This window comes from Stigmatopora argus, chromosome 12, assembly GCF_051989625.1.
Source record: "Stigmatopora argus isolate UIUO_Sarg chromosome 12, RoL_Sarg_1.0, whole genome shotgun sequence".
Taxonomy (NCBI): Eukaryota; Metazoa; Chordata; class Actinopteri; order Syngnathiformes; family Syngnathidae; genus Stigmatopora; species Stigmatopora argus.
In genome coordinates, this window is record NC_135398.1 from 13,041,220 (window position 1) to 13,061,692 (window position 20,473).

Here is a 20,473-nt window from a genome sequence, read left to right on the forward strand (position 1 = left end):
GGGGAGAGAGAGCAAGTGAGAGAGAGGGGGAGAGAGAGAGAGCGCACGCAAAAGAGAGAGAGCGAGTGAGATAGAGGGAGAGAGAGAGCGCACGCAAAAGAGAGAGAGCGAGTGAGAGAGAGGGGGAGGGCGAGGGGAGAGAGAGAGAGAGTGAGAGAGGGGGAGAGAGAGCGCACGCAAAAGAGAGAGAGCGAGTGAGAGAGAGGGGGGAGAGAGAGAGAGACGGAAGGAAAACTGTGGCGTGAAGAGGTGCCAATTGAGCATTTTTGGAGCAACATCCCCAGATTTGACGTCCACTGACGGCTATTTGATAAAATAGAAATAATATACAGGAGATCTGAAGACTAAGACAACACGTAAATTGAGAAAGAAGGCGCTTGTTAATTCTCCGCATTGAAAGCAGGTGCGCTGAAAATGCCTTAATCAGGAAGACGGATTGGTCCGAAGAGCGAAGTGAGGAAAAACGTCCTACTCTGGATTATTTATTCACTGCTTCAACGAAGCAAACTTTAACAGCGTTTGCATTTGTTGTGCTTCAGGACACGGAATTTACAACTAGAAAATAAGGCGCTGGACTCGGACAATTTCCTTGAACTCCATCAATTCCGTGCTCTGCACGTGTTGACAAAAAATGACTGGATACGTACAAACGCCGTTACATTTGTCCGGAGCGAGAGGCGACGAGTGAACCAAGACGAAACCGAGTCGGTGGCGTCCACCTGCCGTTTCATAGTTGTGATTTCCCCGTGTTTAATCCAACAATTGAGGGCAACAAATCAAGACGTCAACCGGGAGGATGTGCGGTCAAAAACTAGGTGAGTTTGGCAATTTTGCAGCATTGATGAACTAAGTTCCGCGTAATGGTAACACTCAGTGCGCATTTTTACGCACTACTTACCTTATATTTATTGTTTACATTACAATTTTACAAAATAAGTACATGTCCGTCTGCAAAGGGTGTGTCCAGTCCAGGATGGTGTTGGAATAATACCTCTACTTACGAATGCTTCTAGGCACGCTTCGTTGCACATTATTGAAGTAATACGACGGAGGGATGGCGACCCCTTTGTTAATATCACTGAGAAAAAGTCTAATACCAGTTGTTTTGCACATTTTAATTTCTTTTTGCATGGTGTATGCGTGTTTTAATTCAAGTGTAGTCTAGCGAACACACCCATATTTTTGCGTCGGACTATTTGGAACATTAGTGTATATTTTTCCCCGTCGATTCTTGTGTTACCAATTCAGGGTGTCCCCCCCCCCCCCCCCCCTAATGCCCCCCTAGTGCCGGTAGACTAGCACCCCCACGACCCTTGTGAGGATAAGCGCAGAGGAAAAATAATGAATTAAGTCTAGTGTAACTTGAGGTCTGAATGGATCCATATTTAGGTCCTCTCAAGCCTACATCTGGTTATCTTTCATTTTATTTTTTTTACCTACCTGTATTTTAATATGCTATTTTGCTTCCATTACCCATTTATTATGAAATATAAGGCTCTATGCAGCTCCCACTGCTGTCTTATCTTCTTTAGCATACTTTCAATAGCAACCTGAACTGTGCAATAATTACAAAAAAAGTATTTTATAATGCACTTCTAAATAACCACTGGGTACAAACAACACTATAGCAAAGACAAATAATAACAATGATAAAACAGAAGCAACATATCAGTTTGGTGGAAAGGAAGCCAGATCTCTTTGGGATGAGGTAGGGAGCAAAACATTATTAATCAAACTAAAAACAAGTTTATATAAACTAGCAAATTGCAGCTGACGAAAGTGGAGGAAGCATGACAAAAACATTTGGAGCCCATGATAAAATAAGCTGGCAAGGAAAACAGGAGAAAAAGAGCAAAACAAAACAGAATGAAACTGCAAAATGTTCTAAACTGATGTTTACTTGAAGGAAAAAAAATAGTCTATGACAACCCTGAGAAAATTTGTGCAACTAAATCAGAAATGCAACATCACAACAGTGTCTCTGTTGTAAATGCAAAAAATAATTGGACTCATGCTGACAAAGGTTGTCCTGGAAAAAAAACAAGACCCAACAAGGTCAAATGCATTATGTGTATTTAGTTATGATTATTATTATGAAAGTTTATTTCTGGACACAACTGTTGTTTTTCGCTGCTGGTAAACATTTAGTCGAAACTGTCTTCACTAGTTTTCATTCAAAATTAAAAAAAATATATTGCATGCACCTGTTTTTGACAATTCAATTCCGATTTTTGTTTTTGTACTAATCCGACCCAGTCCACATCTATATGTACTGTACTTTTGCATGCAATTGTTGTATGGGTGCTCATTTCTCTTAATCAAAAGGTTGAAAAAAAAAAGTCGCAATTCTCAGCCAAAAGAGTCGAGTGACTAACAATTGCGGGTGAAGGAGCATAAAACAGTCAGTGGTGACAAGATTGTTTATTATTCATAAATATTTACTGTATGAGGAACTGGTCAGCTCAAGCACAAAATCCTTGGCAACTACTACATATTTTCTAAACAACAACAACAACAAAACAACAAAAACACAATGCCATGTGATGTCAACGTCATTCGCAACAACGATCTGCCCAGTGAACGCTACACTGATTTACCAATTTCGTCATATGCAGCTGAGTATGATGACAATTAGGCTTTTGTCGAGACAATGATGATGACAAAGCCTATGTCCGATTATTATTATTATTGTGCCTATTCTGGAATGTGAGACGTGCTTCAATTCGGCATGATTTAGGAAAAGCCACCACCCAGCCCCGGCTGACGAAATGTATGGTTTTCCCACCTTTGGGAATGTTTTCCAGATTATTTTGTCTTGATTGCTGAGCAAAATACGATCAATTTTGATCAAAAGCTGGAGGGTAATGTTTTATTTATTAATTCATTTATCTATATGCGATATAAGTAACTAATCTAAATGTTAATCTTGTATGGGTCAGTTTTGTATATTTATAAACATTAATTTCCGAGATATCATTTCTTAACTAATAAATTTTTACTGAAATTAATTAGTTCCGGAAGTAGTTTCGTTACCAGAAAAATCCATAGAGATGCATATTCCATGTAAAATCCTAATCTGTTCCAAACCCAAAAATTCAGACATGCATTGATTATAAATCACAAAAAAGTATCCAAACATGTAACACTTGGATAACAATTAGATTACTGCACAATAAACACAAAACAAGAGTTGTACATGATCTGAAGAATAAAAAATATTATTTTACCTTTAAACTGCTAGCATCGTTCCGCTTTGCCCTCTTTGGTCCATGTTCTCGCTCAGCGGTAATGTTTGCCTATAGTTTTGGAAAGAACTGATTACAAAGCACAGATGAAAACATTCTAGAATTAAAGGGAAATTGCCAAATAAACTACCCACCCAAAAGGAAAAGGCCGACGTATGAAACAAGAAGGGTACTTACTTTTTTTGCCTTGTCGAAACGTATGATTCCAATGTACTTTAATCTCTACATCAAACATGCTTTTTAAACATTTCTTTTCCATACAACAGATTGTGAATATTCTTATCCAAAGTTTTGCAATTCTATTATTAATATTAATTGGAGTAGAGATGTCTTAGTACATGCTAAAAACAATGTTGAAGACAATCAACATTTGACTCTTTTGATGGATATTAATCTTTTTAACGAGCTGCAATTGCCTGTAACCAATCAAATATGCCACTGCTGACCACCGAGATCACTACTTTTTTTCTGGTGACAAACATTTGCCTGGGGTTATGTGAACAGGAGCTAATTCTAGTTTGACTTTGCAAAGTAGACTGGCGTAAACATGGCTTGTACAACTAATAACCCTGAAATTGTGAACCCTCCAAGCTGATATAGGTCAGCAGCATGTGGGCAGTCCTGCTCCAGGTTGAGAAGAGAAATTGAAAAGATGTATTTGACATGACCCAGTACTTGCCTTAAGTATAAAAAACTCCAAACCTCATGGGCAAGGCAATTAATATGTGCACCTACAAAGACACCACCCAGAAAATAATTACATGGTAGGGCAAGAAATATCCCATGCACTACTGGCAGACTTATTGTAATAATAAAGTGAATGTGGATTATAAATATATGATATTTTTAGAGAAGTAAAAATAATGTAACCAAAAAATGGCATATCATTTTTATATTAAAGTATTACCTTTTATTATTGTATGTTATTGTATATATATTTTTTTACAAATACTATTGCATCATAGGGCAGCGCGGCGGGTGAGTGGTTAGCGCATTGGCCTCACTGGGTTCAAATCCAGGTCGCTCCTCCTTTGTGGAGTTTGCATGTTCTCCCTGGGCCTGCGTGGGTTTTCTCTGGGTACTCCGATTTCCTTCCACATTCCAAAGACATGCATGGTAGGCAATCTAAATTGCCCCTATGTATGAGTGTGAGCGTGTTTGTCTCCTTGTGCCCTGCGATTGGCTGGCCACCAATTCAGGGTGTCCCCTGCTTCTGGCCCGAAGTCAGCTGGGAGAGGCTCCAGAACCCCCTGCAACCCTAGTGAGGTTAAAGCGGTTCAGAAATGAGATGAGAAATATTACTTCACGTTCTGTTACTATCAATTGTTTCTAAAGAGAAGTAGTCCCAGTCAGTGGACATGGTTTCCTAGGGGTCTGATTTACAGCAGATTCCACATCGGATTGGGACATTGCTATCCGCAATCCACATTTTGACAGTGCACAGAGCCCAAGCACATTAATGTACCTTGAACGATGAGGCCTGAGATATCGCTTATGGATTTGAAATTTTCACATCCATAAATTAAATTTGGATAGGAATCCAACACTGGATCCGATTGACACTATCATTTGTTCTAATCCAAATACTGAATTTGACATGTTTGCATTACACAGTTTTTTTAACAGTACATAAGACAGCAGTAATGTGAAGTTTTGGGGATAAAAAATAAAAACTATGAGTATAAGATACAATAAATGTAGCATTTCACCATCAGCATGAACAAATGTCTTTTTTGGCACGGTAATATCTGATGGTGATTTTCTAGCAGGAGATGTGTACAATAGTGCAGCGGATACCGTCACCATTGCAATGAACTTTTAAAGGTTCAATATATCATAATTGGTTGTTCATGTTATGGAAATGAGTGAGTGATTGAGGCAGGATTATTTATTTTTTGCTTTGTTAGTGTGTATGCAGGATTTTTAACCACACACGGGTAAGTAAATAGGTTGTGACATCATCGACCTTGACAATGGTATCTCTTCAGCAACTTGTATATCTATTTCATTTTCCTTGGTCCATAAATACATTGCGGCACTTTCCGACCAATAATTGCAGCTTCCAAAGCCAGCAAAGCTGCTGGACAAAGAATACGATTGTTTTGTCAATATGAACGATCAGGGTAGAAATATTTGAAACAGTTGTTGAAGTCATTCCATGACAACTGACTGACTAATGTTACCTCGAATACAGACCAAACATACGATAAGATGATCTTTCTTTCAAGAAATTTGGTCCTAATATTAATATTATGTCCTAATATTTTATTTCATGGTTTCATTTTCCTTACACATTTTGAAATACTCAATCGTTTAGCCTGCCATTGCTTGCCAAACAGCTCTGAGCCTTGGGAAGGTGAGCCCTGATGCTTGTAAAAAGAGCTTTCCAAATATGTGCTGTAAATTGAAACATGTCACTGCAGCATATGCTTGAAGTGTCCAAGATGAATGTGTCAATAAAAGATCAGCTGGTCACAGCTCGTTCATTTCTGGCGAGCCAGCCATAAGATGTTGGGTGCAGTTGGTGTCGATGAATAGCCAGATGTGCCTCGCCTGCCATATGTTCCCAACCCCTTATTTAGGAATGTGCCAGAGACCAAGATCCTGGGCTATGTTCTTCTTTGGCCATATGGCCAAAGTAGCTTACACAAACGATAGTGTTATTATGAGACCTAACTACCCTCTTTGCCATCTTGCTAAAAGTGATGAAATACGTCTTACTAATGTTATGCTTGTCTTTCTTGATAGGGTGAATGGTAGACTCATACATAGCTGTAGAAACTTTGAATTGCACTTTGGAGGAATATTTTTGTTGCATTTATTTTATGTCATTTTTATTTTTTAATGTGTCATATTAAATGATATCTTTAATTTTTGTTAATATGTATACAAGTCTGCCTTAGGATTTGCAGCATGGCAGTGCTTTTGGTTCAGATTTAAACATAATGTGAAGGGGAAAACTGTCATAGCATGTATTTTTTCAGACATCATTTTGCAATATTCAATGGACTATCATAATTTTTCCCACATCGCACGTCACTAAGTTGAAGCTTATTTTAATATTACATACGGATCTATTTTTTTTAAATAATTTATGGTAGCTCATGTTGTCCTTGGAATTATACTTTATTTTCTCCACAAACTTTTATTTACTTGGTTCTCTTCATGTTTTGCGTATGACCACTCAAGTAAATCTCTAAATGACAAACTTTTTTCTATGTCTGTGTTTCAACTACATAACAAGACAGTAATCCCAGAATGACAGTGGACAGACTGAGTCCACTTTATTCATATTCATTAAACTTGAATGAGGGCCAAACGACTTGACTTCACCTTGACATGCAAATCAGTCAGACATCTTATGCCCCTGGAATACATTTTACCGCAAAAACATGAGGTTCACATTCTGCCCCAATTGAGCAAATTGCTGCTGAGTTGAATTGAGTGGAATGGCCAAGACAACTAATTAAAAACCTATCAGGAAAATGACTCAGCCCAGGAGATACAGCCAAAACAACTGGAAGGATATGATACAACCTGACTGTGAGGACACATCACTACAGGAGCTGGAGTCTCATATGCAAACAAAAGGTGAAATTTGAACACGCATGTGCTGATTGCACAAAGCACATGATGCAATAATTCACAGCCAGAAAAATGACCGAGCGATTGACTTATTGCATGTCGCGACAGACCTATGTATTGCAGAAAATTGTAAGAGTATGAAGCTTTGTGTGTGCACATAAGAGAATCACGAGTGTTCTTGAAACGATGGTGAGTATTTTTGTTTGTATGTCTGAATTTCCTCATACGGTGGCTGGAGGAAATACAATTATGTACTCAATTGTAGGAACACGGGGCTTTCCACAGTGGTTCAGGAACCCTTAATGTTCTAAATACTACCATCTTCAACAATGCCCATTGATTGATTCCATTTACACTTAATAATGCACTCAATAATATTGAATACCTGTAACAACTCAAACATTTACCCCAGCTATAATGCGGAAGTTCATTCAAGGTCACAATTTATTCATTGCTAATGAAGTTTTGAATCACATTTAACATATGGCTCAATTAGAGGCTTCATAGAGATTATAGTATGCCAGGGGATCCATTAACTAAATTCTAATAGTCATGGAAAACTGACTATTGATAAAATTCAATCGAAGCATTTAAAGATGGTTGAGCCACTTATTTTGAGATGAAAATCCAGAAATATTTCAATCAAGTATTCATAATTTATTGGATGTTAGAAAACGTCACATTTGTGCATGTTTACATTGGTGTACACATCATCATCATCATAATCGTCAAACAAACTGAGCAAGAAAATGTATGAAATAATTCTTAGTGCCTATATAATCTGTTTGTGCATGCATGGGCAGATACTGTCATTAGGAAGGAGGTCAATTGCTTCTCTGCTATGTGATGATGAAATAACAGTGCATTTACAACATGAGGCATTCCTAACTTGTAGACTACTTGAAGGATTTTCTTTTTTTTTTAAACTAAAATTAACTAACTTCAACTGACAAATATTTTTACTCTATAATGTAATTGCAATAACTAACTTAAATGGAGATGTGGAGGCTGTAGGGTTTGGAGCACAACAGGCGCAACTCAGGGGACCATGTAAAAAAAGCATTTTTCATCAAACTTTGATGTCATAGTTGGGCCTCTCAACTGTCTTGTGAATGATGGACGACTGCTTTGTTTTGCTATATATCATGTCATAAAACTCTTTACTCTCTCTCACAATCACTTCATTAATTACACATTTCTTGGTGTTGGTTTTTTTGTCCTGAATGGATTACAATGGATTGAAATTTGCTAGTCACTTGAAAAGGTATCTTGTCGCCAAGTCACAGTCCCTTGTAATAGGTAACGTGAGTTAATATTAACAGAAAAATAAAGTGGCAAAGGGAAAGGGAGGGGGGAATATGAGAAAAAACCCACCATAATTCTGAAAGTGAATACATATTTTGTTGCTTGTTCACAGCAATTTAATTCCGCAAACAGATTTACGAGTAAGGATTCTTATAAACATTACAACAATACAAACTGTTTTACTGCACAATATATCGTTTGAACATCACCAACAGGAGGTTAGTAGTCCCATCTCACAACGTGCAATTTGTTTTTTTGTTTCTCTTTTCTTTTTCTTAACATGCCAAATTTTTCATTTACAGATGAACTCCCTTAGCTTAAAATAAACGGTATTACATAAATACAATGTGGTTATAGTGAACCAATCAAAGTTTTCCTAAACAGAGCTATTCAAGTCAGCTGGTAAAAAAAATCTCTCTTATATCATAAACCTCCAAAAGTTGAAATGCATTTTTTATTCCCAATATCGTTCAGCTCTCCATTCAACACTGTGAACCCAGTTTTCACAGACGCAATGCCCTTGAATTTACATATCCGGTGGGGAAAAAGCGCTACACTGTTCTGTAATTTAGACTGGTCTCTGAGTAGCCACGTAGCACTGCGTTCACTGCAAATCACTCTCATGGAGGAAATCACATTCCTACGTATGATCAAAACGTGGTCACTGTTTCTATGGGCGCAGAAGTGCACTGTTCTGTATTGTGACAGCATACAAAAATTTAGCCCAATGTTCAGAGGCCAAAACTTATTACTTAAGTGAGAGTAACACTACTTCAAAATAGCCTGAATTAGAAGTTAAAAGGTATTGTCACCCCCAAAAAATTAATGAAATCCAACTTACGAAGTATTCAGTGAAAAGAATACTATTGTGAAAATAAGCAAGCAATGAGTGACTGTTGTCTGTTTTTTTGTGAACAGTGGGATTTCTTTCTCTCAGCACATCATCTATATGAACTGTTTTATTATTATACTGTACTAGAAACTATTACATGACCAGAAGTAAATATAAATGACTGATCTAGATGGATTAGAAAAAATTACAGAAATGAAAGATCACCTCTCCAACGAACATCTGTAATAGTCTAAAATTGAACTGAATTCCAGTACTTGCATCCATGAATAAGTGTAAATTTTATGATTTATGGCGGAAGGAAGCATATTAAGCAGATTGCACTTTGTGCAACAACAAATTAAATATTTGGGCGGTAAATGTGTCTGAAACGTTTGTGAGTGAATATTCATTGTCTTGATTTGTTACGGATTTTTGCTAGCGTGAGAATTCCATTGTATACTAGAATTATGCAACTGAATCTTGAAGAAGAGAGTTTGGAATTGCCTGAAAACCATAATCTTTGGAGATTTTTCTTTGTTAAGAGAGTCAAATGCCATTCCTTACCCAATTTTGATCCTCTGAAAACTGACATTGCGCCCGATTTCTTGTCACATATTTAACATCATGTTAAATAATATGGTCTTTGTCTAGGAAAGTATGGGGTGAAAAAAATATTTACTGTGGCTGGTGTGTCTGCTGAGATCAAAAAAGACAGATGAGCTGCTTTTGTAACCCTTGGGCTCTGAGATGGTTGGCTCTTGTTCCATTCACTGGTGCCAGTGGGAACCTTGTCACTGTTGCCGCTGTATTCCTAATTGGTCACTGAGAGAGAGAAGGTCGAGAATAGTAATGGATAGAGATATACAGGCTGGAGGGTGCTTTGGTTGAGTGTCATTACTCAAGAAGGAGGTAGAACGATAGAGGAGGTGTAATGATTTAACCACAAAAGAGTTCCATTGAAGATCATGGAGTTTGTGACACTTTTCAACCATATAGTGTATATATTTTATGTATATATGTGTGTATATATGTATATATGTGTGTGTATATATATATATATATATATATATATATATATATATATATATATATATATATATATATATATATATATATATATATATATATATATATATTTCTCATTCAGTAGAATGGTGAAATCTCAAACTTATTACCATACAGGTATTTACATATCATTCTTTCATTCAGTTTGACTATGTATGTATGGTTGTAAAACACTTCTTTGGCTCCTCTGTGGCTGTTTAATAGGTGTAAGAACATGCTGATTATGAGGGAGCCCATCCAAGCTGACTCTGGACCGAGGCGGGGGACACACTGCATTGGTGGCTAGTCGATCACAGGGCACAAGCAGACAGACAACCATTCACACTCACACTCACACCCATACCCAGGGGCAATTTAGAGTGTCCAATCAGGCTACCATTCATCTCTTTGGAATGTGGGAGGAAACCGGAGTACCTGGAGAAAACCCATGTAGGCCCCAGAGCTGTGAGTCCGACGTGCTAACCACTCAATCCACCGGGGAGCCATCCCGACAACAGTGGAATACAATATGATTGCTTGCATGTCCCCTGAGCAGTAGTTTTTACATTGTGGAGGCTAAGGCCAGTCTTAAGACAGGAGAGACATTGTTGGGAAATTGAGATTTATGGCTTGCGCCTAATTAAAATCTTCAGAAACTAATGGTGGGAAAATTGAAATGTTCCTCGTTGATTGAATCCCTCCGCTACAATCGGATTTCATCATACAGTGAAACCATGTGTGACCATATAGAGCCCTGTTCTGTGTAAAACAGGATTTCCTAATTGTAATTTTAATGTTGAAACCATCCAAAAGTTGTCAGCTGCTTAAGCAATTTCTCTCCATAAGCAAGACTCAGGGACTTAAGCTTTGTTCCACAATATTGCCTAAAAAATCCTCCTCCACTGTATGTTATTTTCCCAGATTTTGGGGCTCATTAAGTAAGCATGAAGCCTCTGGTATTGTTCTAGCTCTCTTAGACTTGTATCGTTTTAAGATGGTAACAGGCTTTGTATTAATCTTTGGGCTGACTCTTTGGATAACATTCACCTTTGCTTCGGTGCAGGAATGAAAACGATTTGCACATCAATCCCAGAGGTGGTATTCCTTTCAAAAGAAGATCCCACCCTAATCCTATTTTTTCATCCAATGCTACACTGTAATGCTTTCCAAACATTTCTGAGTACATACACTCTAGTGGTACACAATCAATACATTAACTCCCTAGACTTGGGCCATCAATGGCAATGCTCCTATAGTTGTCTGTGCTGCTTACCGACCAATTACAGTGACTCCATTTTCTTTTGAGGTGCAGATTCGTTAATGTGCAAAAAAACAGTTCAGTGTCACATCAGTTCGGTACAGACTAGTGAATGATGATGGATGAAAGCAACCGTACAGAGATAAGAATATATTTGTCTCTATGCCATAACTTGGTTGTTTTCACATCTGTAAAATTACTCACATACATATTTGTCGATGTATGGAGGTGTATATTTTAACAACCTTCTCTAAGAGGTTGAGATCAGTGCACGGGATGGGAATTTAAAAGGATTTTGATAGTTAGTTAGGCCAAGACCTGGAAACATGGCATTAGGAATAACGCTTTGTTTTCTTTATTTTTTTAAGATTGTAAAAGACCGTGCTCCATTTCGTCAGTGAGGTTTTTTTGTGCAGATAGCCCATCAGTATGATTTCAATGGGTGTCTGTGTTATAGGTTTGTGTTTTTGTAATCGTATTTAATGATTGATTGATTTTTGTTTTTATGGAAACTGTAATGCATACTACAAAAGGTTAGGTTTGTCGGGTGCATAGCTTTACAAACATAGTATTCAATTGATTATGAAAAATAACGAAATAAATAGGGCGGCCCGGCGGATGAGTGGTTAGTGCATCGGCCTCACTGTTCTGGGATCTTGGGTTTTAATCCAGGTCGGTCCACCTGAGTGGAGTTAGCATGTTCTCCCCAGTGGGTTTTCTTCAGGTACTCTGGTTTCCTCCCACATTACAAAAACATGCATGGTAGGCTGGTTGGACTAAATTGCCATTAGGTATGAGTGTGAGAGTGAATGGTACTTTGTCTCCTCGTCCCCTGCGATTGGCTGGCCTCCAATTCAGGTGTCCCCCGCCGTGGGATACTCTCCAGCATTCCCGCAACCCTTGTGAGGATAATGCGCTTCAGAAAATGAACTAATGAATAAAGTAAATGAGTAAATAAATATTGAAAAACTTAAATGCCAGTCCTATCTTGACGCTCCATTCTATAATCAAGATTTGTTCCAGTGGCTCAAAAACAATACTAAATTCTTCAGGAATCCTCTAGTGATCATGGCTACATTAACCTTGCTTGTAGCTGGAAGGCATTGCAACCTCGCTGTCAATGATGAGGTCATCCATCAGCAACGGTACACTTGCAATTCTACACCTATACTAGCTATGAAGTAGTGTGAAGGATAGGAAAAATGCTCCCAACATGGGAGTTGCTGTCTGACAGCAACATACGTGTCTAGTTCAACACATCACAACGTATGATGGACCTTGGTGCTTTCATGTCTCTTCAACTGCCTGCTCCACTTGAAGATGGATGCTTGCCATTATTTATCAGCTTTCTCTGTTCGCTAGGTGTCCAGTGACCTCTCTCAGGCATAGGCTGTCAGAGATATCGATTACATTCTCCAGAACAGTGAGCTTGTTGAAAATGTGTAGATGTAATGATGAATGTGTCTCAAAATATGAGGCTGTGTAAGAAGGCAAAATTTTTGCTATATTGCTGCAGTGATTGCGTGGGTCCTTACCTCTCAAGTAATGATCATAATATATGCCAGATTGTCGTCTCCTTGACCAGGGTGATGGCTGTGTCAACTTAAGACATCATTAAAGTTTACGAAGGGATTTAAGTTATAGTATGACCAAGTAATTGATCATTAGAGCTCTCAAGGCAGATGGAGTACTAACACATGGATGGAAGAAAATACTGCCTCTTAATAAAAATTGATTGATGGTTCTCCATTTTTGACTCCTAATGGCTTTTAATCATTTCACTCTATCAAGTACTGATTGCATTTTTAAGGGGCAGATTTGTAGGATTCTTGCACCGATACCAATTTTTATTTACCAAAATTTTTACAAGCTATACAGATGCCCTGCTAAACCACACTACCCACATTTCACAAAATTTAAGAAAAACACATTCAGTATACCGCACTTGACTGAGTCACAGGAGTCCATGTCTTAATACAGGATATTTACATAGATAGCAGTTACACAGAAACATTTTGATTGAGCAAAAATACATGTATTGAACAAATTAACATCAGCAAGCAGAGTTGTGTCCTCATTCATATACAATCTTCTTTCACTCGGGGGGCCTGACAACACAAGTTCCACTTGTGTTCTTTGAGGCAGTATGAAACTGTAATAACAAAATGACAGTTAAGAAATATTTTAGCTGTCATACATTTGATTCAAATGTAACAATTGTTTATTATTCTTACACCCGACTTTGGGATTGAAGCGACTTGATTTGAAACAACGTACATCTTTGATAATGAAGAAAAACTTTCATCTGTCATTTTAGTTCCAGTACGAGATGAGTAGGAAATTGCATGACACTAACAAGATTTAGACGATTGGTAGGTGTTATGAATACAATGTTAAAATTAGCATTTTATGCTGAAATAGTCAACTAGCTCAACAGGAACCCAATTTTATTTTGTAAGAAAAGAGGTTAAGGCCATAAATATATTTTCAATTGAGTTTTCACAATGTAAATATATTTGTTTACGCTGAAAAATTATCAATTATTGGTCGCCGCACCAAAATCATTTACAATTTTCTTCGGCCATTTTCCGTATCGTGCGAGAAATTCGCAAATGCACGCATATTCCTCTCATTTCTCCATGCTTTCAAGGTTAAATGCCATTTGCGCTGTGCACAGTGCTCGCACACGTTGGTATTGCATGTGCATGCGTAATCCGCGTGATCACAACTTGGGTAATTATCGGTCAGGACACTCGGAGCTAGTTGATTGGCTCATGCATTTACCCACGTTGACCACACGCTTTGAGCTACACACCACTAATTGCGAACAATATATCGTACTCAACATTGACTCAATGTGTCCAAGAACGAAGCGCTGGTGAGACTCCATTTTGGGATCGCGAGTTCATCTCTCGTATTGTATCATCCTTCGGTTCCACACAGTTTTTCTATTATTTTCATATAAATCTACAACTGCGAGCCCTAAAAAGGCAATTTTCTTCTTGATTTTTGGATGGGAACTACGGGATTGTAGTCCCAGGGGTCATCAAAATTTAATATTTAGGGTTAAAATCTATTTTTCCCCATTTAAAAATATATATCAATTTTCTTATGCTAAGCGCCAATATAATTTTTGCCCAATTATTGAAATTTATTTGGATTAATTCCTTAAAGTGGCGTACCGAGGAATTTTCTGCCCCAGAGAAATGTTAGAACTCAATTATAAAGATAGATAGATAGATAAAGATTATTAACTTACTTATTACCTATCTACTTATGTCTAAAATGCCTTTCCTATTCCTGCATCCTCACCCTCTTGCCACTGGAACAACGAAATTTCCCGAATACGGGATGAATAAAGTTATCCAATCCAATCCAATCCAATCCAATAGCCAAATGTGATAAATTTCCTAGAAATTCAGCGAGTTACACACGGATTTTCTTTTGTAAATTTGCTAAATATTAAAAACTGGATTTAGAAATATATTGCAATAAGTTTCAATTACTCATTTCTATAGGGAAAATTTGGATATATTTATTTTCTGTGGCCTAAATTAAAATATATTAATTTTGCAAGACAAATAGATTTCTGACACAAAAAGTAATATTTTCAAGGCCCTCACACATGCACAGCACATGCTGCTATATCTAACAAATCACTGCATAGACAAGCTTCCTCCACGTCAGAGAACAATGTTCTCATTTATATTGTGAATACATTTTTTCCCCTCAAGTTCAAAATACATTCTCCCCTTAAAAAAGTATTTCTGTCTGCCTTGCTCACGAGTCATACTTTGCCTTAGTCTGCTTTTAAAATTGCAGTTGAAAAGTCTGAAAAGTTATTAATGTATTTTTTCCAATCTTGTGTGTGTTCAGACTAATCTCCATCTGTCCATAAGTACATTTGTGGTAGTAGAAAGAATGCATAAATGTTCCGACGTCACTTTTTCAGTAGTCATTCTCTTTGGGAATTTTTGCTACTTTTTTCTTGTCTTTTTCATTTGTCTGCCAATCAATTTGACATTTCTCACCACCGTCTTGCATCCCGCTCACCAATTTGCCAAAATCCCTGTCTGTTCGCGTGGAATGTCTCACAGTGGTATGTTTTGGCGACTTCACATTTTGGAGCTTGTCAGATTCAACTTTCATTTCTGTCCATCACTACTTGTGACACCTATGCATTAAATATCAATACTTGTGGTAGAAATGAGTCAACGAATACATTGCTGGCGCTGACTTCTGTTGGCAGGTCTGGAGAAAGTCTCTCCTGGCGGCTTTATTTAGCCCTCATCCCAGTCTCTGTTCGCTGGCAAGGATAGGCCGCTAGGATAGTTTATTTTTTATTTTTTATTTAAATTTTCCTCACGTATGAGTCCCAAGGGAACAAATGATTATTGTATTACAAATTAATACGAATGTATTCACATATAATCAAAAGTTAATAAACACTCTAGTCTTGAAATATTAAACAATCCATTTTCTAGTTTGTTAGAAAAACATGAATGAACCTTTTCCAAATATCAGTTGTTAAAAATGTATTTCCCCTTTTACTGCATAATTTCTGGTGAAATGGAGTTGGGATACAGTTGGTTTTATTATTGTTATGTTTTCTAATGTAGCCTCATTTCTAGACCCTGGCTAAATAGCACCAAGTTGCTCAGTGGTCTTTTATGGATGTATTTTTATACTTAAAAAATGTCTATAAAAGTATATTGTTGAGCTGGTGGATGGATAGCACTTCTTTTAAAGTGTTTATTTAGAGGGTCGGGGAGTGTACTGTTATTCAAGAGATTTCTGCGTGTTTGGTTAGCTATCCATTCGAAATTCCCTTTTTACATAATATTCAGACTATACGTTGCTAATTTTCCCCCTCACCTTAAACCTTATGGATTAAAGTCCAAAGGGGCTTATTTATGGATTTTGCAGGCTAGTGAGCTGCATGTTTTTTTGCTGGTAACTATCATATTAAAATACAATGTGGACACCTTTGGCTTATATGTGAACAACAGTTTTCTTGTAAAAATTGTTGTGTGCAGATTACAGCCATGTTGAACTATGGTAATTTGACTAGCAATTTTAGCAGCATAGTGAAATTTGAAACGAGTAGTTAAATGAAGTCTTGGTAAGGACCAAGCATGACCAAGAGGATGAAAGGCAAATCATAAACTTTTTTTGGTGCTTCCTTCACATTTGTCATATACTGACAATCATCCTCAAGACATGTCTCATTTATTATTTTAGATGAGTGTAAATTGAGCTATGGGATTGCTCAGAGGTCACGGAACCATTAGGTGTACCTTTTATATTTAGACAGTGAGGATTAAATGTATTTAAAAGATTGATTGGTCATTTTTACTTTTTTGACATATTCTATGTGTATATTCCTTGTGACTCTCTTAACATTCTTGCAACATCCTCATCTATTGTATCTGTTGCTTTCTATCTGGCCTACCGCTACATATTTTATCTTTCTTTACATTGAGTATCTGCTTGCCTCTTTTTATTGCTGTATTTGCACTAGCCTTGGGCGCTTCGTTACTTTTATCATTACTCAGTAGATTCTACTTTCCACCCAGCAGTATTTAGGGATTAGTGTTATCTTTTCTGCCCCTTATCTATTTTCTGGACTGCTCAAGTAATGCTTTCATCAATTGTGTGATGTACTGAAGTGTTCCAAAGGTATAATAAAATATGGAAAACCTCAATTGAGTTGTCCTTATATGGACATGCATTTTGTAGATAAACTGATTGAAATGTTGACGAAAATAGGGGTGCTTTGTGACACTGAGTGGCCACAGAAATTTTTAGGTCTCAAAACAGAGGGGTTCCAATAAAACGCTTGTTCTGAAAACGTCACTGTTTTTGAACAAAACAACGAACATTATTTTATTCTGAGATTATAACTAGCAGTATTTAGTTAAATATAAAATATAACAAAGTTTTTTTTTTTTTAATTGAATATTTCTCCAAAAGAGTTGGACCACCAAGGCAGGGTATGATCATGATCTACATTCTTACTATAGACTATGGTCACAACTTGTTGGTCGTGACCGATAGAACAAGATCTCGGCTCTAACCGGACAAAATTAATTTCCTCTGCAGAATGCCTAGGCTCACCGTTAGAGAGAGGGTGAGAACTTTGGTCATCTGGGACTTGAGCTCATCCGTATTAAGGTGTCACAGATGTCTGAATAGATTGCCTCCTGGACGCCACCTTGGTTACTAAAAAGATATGCTCCTGCTCCAAACTTTAAATGGCATTTTCATTTTTTTTGTAGAAAACAAGAGCGTGTATTATTTATGCATCTTCTGTGCCATTTCTACTCACAAAGGTCGTGGGAGCCTATTCCAGCTAACTATGGGCAGATGGTAGGGCACATGCTGAAAAGGTTGCCAGCCAATCACAAAGCATAATGAGACAAACAACCATTCACGCACACACTGAAACCACCAGAGTAGTTGGAGTGTTCAATCAGCCTGACATGCATGTTTTGGGGATTTTGTAGGAAACGAGAGTACCCACGCAAGTACCGGGAGAATCTGTAAACTTTGTATTGGAAGGCCTAAGCGCAGAATTGTAAATTTAATCTCAAAACATTGAGGTGGATGAGCTAACTACTCAAAAATCTTCTGGCCTAGTCTTAAATTATTATTATTCTTTGACACTTGTAAGACATAAGATTTAAATGTTAATAGATAATTGCAGTTAGGCCCTGCTTGTTTTAGTAGAAACCTCACTGGTTAAACTGCCTTTGCTGGTTTTATTGGAACAAAAACTCAAGGACCCACAGTGGCCCTTCAGGACCGGTTTGGAGACCACTGCCATAAAGTCTATGACACTTGAACATAACAATTTACTTAACCTTTTACATTTTACACAATTAATGCTAAATTAGGTTTTAGGCTTAGAGTTAATTTGGCCAAACTAAAACCTTTTAGTCTTTTCAATTACGTTCGCAATGTGTTTTAGATAATTATGCCTCATTTAGAAACAATCTCTCTAATATACTCGGTGTCCATAAAGTCTCTTTACCACTTTAAAACCATTTAAACATTTATTAAAAATGCAATTGATTAGATATTTTAAAAAATCAGAAACAATCTCCCTAATAGATATTGACAAATCACCTTGCTGACTGGTGATCATGGGCATTGCTGATGTTTTAGTTTAGTCTTCGTCTTATTAGCGGTAATTTTTGTTCCACTTCTTAACAGATTAATAATGAATTATTTGTAACTTTTAATATATGGTCTTTGTTGTGATTTATTTTCATGTAAATTATGTTTTCACTCTGACATTTACTGCTAATACCAAACAGTTGTTTTAGAAGCATTTCTTTGGTAAACATGGTTGACCCCTTTAATTTTGTACACCAGTAGTGGTAGCGGTACTGGTGTACCGATAAAATGGGCTAGGGTAAATGTTTCAACCGTTTAACCTGCTTTCCTCTGAACCTGACCTCTCTCTCTAAAACTACTGCTTCTTCCATCATGTCAAGAGTGCTGCACAGATTGCCTCCCTTAAAAGTCTCTTCTGTGATTTATATACCTCATTTTATTGCCAATGATAATGACTGAATTGAGATAAAGAACAAAAGAGATAAAGTCAAAGATAGGGTGCCTCTAACAGTGGCGACAGTGAGTTTCCCCAGCTAAATTTAGGGCCAAACATGTCAAACAGCCACCCACACAACCTTTGGAGTGGTGCACATATTTCACCCAGACAGCTGTTAAAAAGAGCGGAATATAATGTACAAATAAGCCCATCCACTTGTCAACCGAATGCTAATTTTTCTATGTGGGAAAAATGAAACAAGGAAAAGATATTCTGTCATCTCTTTTCCTAGGTTCACGTTCTACAACATTGATTTACTGCATTACTCATCATTTCCCCATCCTTTTTTAACCTATAGGCGCCCATCTGCCAGGCCAAGATTAAGCCAAACAGAAATGTGATTAAACAACTTTGGCAACTGTCTTCTTGCGTATCTTAATAGAATTCACAAGTCCTTTCCCTCCTTGTTTAAGGCTAAATCCGGCTCCAGTGTTGGATGTTTTCTTTTTTTACTTTCATTTATCTGAAGAGAGGGGCCTCTTAGAGTCGACAACTAGCTTATTGCGCTCACGGGCAGGACAGAGCAGATTAGTCCAATTAAATGAAGCTGTGGAGGAAAAGGGGCTCAGTTTATACTCATCCTTAAGCCTCTATTCTGTTCCTGTGAAGAAGCTGCTTTGGGGGACTCAAGTGACAAGAGTGTTGAGGGAAAAAGTGAAAAGGACAAATGTAGTGCATAAACATGCTTGCGTAAACTTTGTTGTTATAAATAAATTTAAAAAAAGCAATCCTTGGAAAGCTTCAAAAGATTTGTTTTTGTTAAAGAGAACTACAATTGTTTAAAGATTGTGAAAGCTGATACCAGTCAAATTATTGGGAAACTTGCTTGGGCAGTGTTTTAGTCAGAATGATTTTGCTATTCGACTATTTTTAGTTTTAGTTTACCCTGTATTTAATCTAGTTAATTGACTACATAGTTAGTTGAGTTATGATCGCTTTTGTTTGAATGGGAGCCATTCACTGGTGAATTGTATGATGCATGTGAAACATCTTGCTTGCTTAAAAAAATGTGAAAAGAAACAATGCAAAACTCCTTTAGAGTGCTCTTTACCTGTATGGTGTTGGTTGTGACTGAATAAGTTGAGAATACAATTACAGCAGTGGCATGGCGGTAGAGTGGTTGGCATGACCGTCTCACAGTTCTGAGATGGAGTTTACCAATCCCTGGTGGGTTCCAGCCACCCTGTGTAGAGTTTGCATGGTCCCCCGCTGACTGTGTGGGTGTTCTCCAAGTAATCCAGTTCCCTCCCACATTCCAAAAACATGCATTGTAGTATCATTGGACACTCCAAATTATCAATAGGTGTCTTGTTTTGGTGAGCGTAATTGAGCTAATGTGATGATATACATGGAATTTTGGGACTAAATCACTAGAGGACAGTCACACTGATATCTGGAGTCATTAAATGAATGCCTCAAATGCGTTGTGGTGGATAGGACCCCTGATGGACCTGTGGTCAATATTGTCAATTCGTCCTGCTGCACCTAGACTGAACAGACATCCACACAAGAATCTCGTTTAGACTTCAGCTCTGCATTGAACACCATCACTATCATCTTCTCCTCCAAGCTCTTTATTCACAGTGTCT

At 37.5% G+C, this 20,473-nt stretch overlaps 1 protein-coding gene across 1 annotated transcript in view; it reads left to right on the top strand.

Annotated features, from left to right (window-relative positions):
* The first annotated feature begins 200 nt into the window (after window positions 1-200).
* Window positions 201-20,473, top strand: part of brinp2 (bone morphogenetic protein/retinoic acid inducible neural-specific 2) — a 98,302-nt gene continuing 78,029 nt past the window's right edge. The window contains exon 1 of the mRNA XM_077615336.1: window positions 201-815. The gene's annotated coding sequence lies outside the window, so the exon portion shown is untranslated. The remainder of the gene's footprint in view (window positions 816-20,473) is intronic.